Raw genomic sequence first — 2,935 nt, forward strand, 5'->3', positions numbered from 1 at the left:
GAAAACTTACTCTCAGCAGGGTGACCTTCTCTCCGCGCTGTCCGCTTCCGCTTCCGTTATTAACGGCGCGCGCTCGGAGTTAGAAGCAGGGCTTCTGGGGGCGGGGCTTGGGCGGAGCGCTAGCGGCGAGGGGCGGGGCGAGGAGGGAGCCCCTGTCAGTCCAGGGAGCGCCGGCAGGCGGGGCAGGAGGCGGCGAGGGGTAGGTTGGTCCCTGCAGCTTGAAACTGCTTGTTTTAATTTACTGTTTGCTACAGTTTTAAGGCAAAAGCTTACCGTTGCTTGGGCCAGTTATATCGGAAACTAAGATGTTTCCTCCTAACGAGTCGAGAATGGTTTCAATAAAAAGCTGTTTTTGCCAGCAGTTTGCTGGCGTGTCTAAGTGAATTGAAAATGTATATGAGATAAAAGGTTCCACGTAGGGCTTCCCTGGTTGCTCGGTGGTGAAGAATCCGCCTTACAATGCAGGGGACTTGGGTTCAAGCCCTGGTCTGGGTAGATCCCACAGGCCGCAGAGCAACTAAGTCTATGTGTCACAGCTGCTGAGCCTATGCTCTAGAGCCCGCGAGCCACCACTACTGAGCCCATGTTCCTACTGAAGCCCACGTGCCTAGAGCCCGTGCTCCGCAACAAGAGAAGCCACCGCAACGAGAAGCCACGCACCGCAATGAAGAGTAACCCCCGCTGCCCGCAACTAGAGAAAGCCCTTGAGCAGTAACAAAGACCCAACGCAGCCATAAATTAATTAATTAATTAAATAAAAAAAAAACACACTTGCTACATTCCGCTTCCTGATGCACACAGATCTCATGGTGCAATATGACTGTTAGAAATACTTGTGAAATACTGTTCAGATGAATTGCCTAGGATATTTTCCACTTGTTTCATGAAAATTAATGTGTGCAGGTATTTATCGGATTATAAATATGAATCATAATTTTTCAAAAGAGGCTTTTTGAAAGGCTGTTAAAAATTTTAAGTTATAGTAATAAGCATTATATCTCAACTGTTATAAAATTCCATTTTGTGAATCCTATATGATACATATGCATGATATATATTTATTTATTGAACTATGGTTGATTTACAATATGACATTCACTGCACGTGCACAGCATAGTGATTCAGAATTTTCATAGATTATAAAACTTATTACAAAATAATCGCTATGATTCCCTGTGCTGTGCAATATATTTTTTAAGATATTGCTTATCTATTTTATACAAAGTATTGATAGCTTGGCTCTCTCAATCCCATACTCTTATCTTGCCCTTCCCCTCCTCCCTCTCTTCACAGGTAACCTAGTTTGTTTTCTCTGTGAGTGTGTCCTGTTTCACTATATACATTCATTTCTTTTCTAGATTCCCCATGTAAGTGATATCAAGTAGTATTTGTCTTTCTCTGTCGGACATATTTCACTTAGCATAATGCTCTAGGTCCACCTACGGTGCTGCAAATGGCAGAATTTCATTCTTCTTTGTGGCTGAGTAGTATTTCATTGTAGATATGTATACCACTTCTTTAATGCATCTTTTTCCTTTTTTTATGGCTTTTTAAAAAAAGAAATTTATTTATTTTTGGCTGCGTTGGGTCTTCATTGCTGTGCACGGGCTTTCTCTAGTTGCCGCGACCGGGGCCTACTCTTCGTTGCGGTGCATGGGCGTCTCATTGCAGAGGCTTCTCTTGCTGTGGAGCACAGGCCCTAGGTGTGCAGGCTTCAGTAGTTGTGGCACATGGGCTCAGTAGTTGTGGCTCGGGATCTCTAGAGTGCAGGCTCAGTAATTGTGGCGCACAGGCTTAGTTGCTCCACGGCATGTGGGCTCTTCCCAGACCAGGGATCAAACCCGTGTCCCCTGCATTGGCAAGCGGATTCTTAACCACTGCACCACCAGGGAAGCCCTAATCCATCTCTTTCTTGATGGACACTTGGGTTGCTCCCATATACTGGCTACTGTAAATAATGCTGCTATGAACATTGGGATGCATGTATCTTTTCAAACTAGTGCTTCCATCATTTCCAGATATATACCAAGGAGTGGAATTCCTGGATCAAATGGTAGTTCTATTTTTAGTTTCCTGAGGAAGCTCATTTTGTGAGTCATATATTTCATTATTATTTTTAAAAACACAGTTTGCCCAATTTATCTATTTCATTTGCATTTCTTCCGTTTTACTTCACTGAAATGCCTGGAGGATGCATAAATCAAGGGGTTGTTTTAAGATTTGTGTGGCATGTACACAGAGAAATGACAGATGCAATGTGTGAATTCTATAACCATGAAGGCAGAATCTCCTCACATTTCAAGTTTATTGAGAGAACTGGAATAGTACCAGATAATGAACTAGTCTCACAGTGGCATAGCAAGAGACTTATTGCTAATGTGCAGGTGCAACACTGGGATTTTGTTTTATTTTATTTTTATGATTATGATTATTATTATTTTTGGCCAGGCTGTATGGTATGTAGGATCTTAGTTCCCAAACCAGGAATTGAACCCACGTCCCTTGCATTGGAAGCATGGAGTCTTAACGACTGGACTGCCAGGGAAGTCCCTATCACTGGCATTTTGGAAACACGGTCTGTTAATTTTACCTTAAAAATGTCTCTCTCACAGAAACAGACTCATAGAGATAGAAAATAGACTTGTGGTTGCCAAGGGGGGGTCGGGAGGGAGAGGGATGGACTGGGAGTTTGGGGTTAGCAGATGCAAACTAATATATATAGAATGGATAAACAACAAGGTCCTACTGTATAGCCCAGGGAACTATATTCAATATCCTGTGAGAAACCATAATGGGAAAGAATATTTAAAAAAAGACGGTCTATATGTGTATAACTGAGTCACTTTGCTGTACAGCAGAGATTGACACAACTTTGTAAATCAACTATACTTCAATTTAAAAAAAATGTATCTCTCCAGTTCCTCCCCTTCTTGCC

This window comes from Balaenoptera ricei, chromosome 19 (genome assembly GCF_028023285.1).
Source record: "Balaenoptera ricei isolate mBalRic1 chromosome 19, mBalRic1.hap2, whole genome shotgun sequence".
NCBI classification, from domain to species: Eukaryota; Metazoa; Chordata; class Mammalia; order Artiodactyla; family Balaenopteridae; genus Balaenoptera; species Balaenoptera ricei.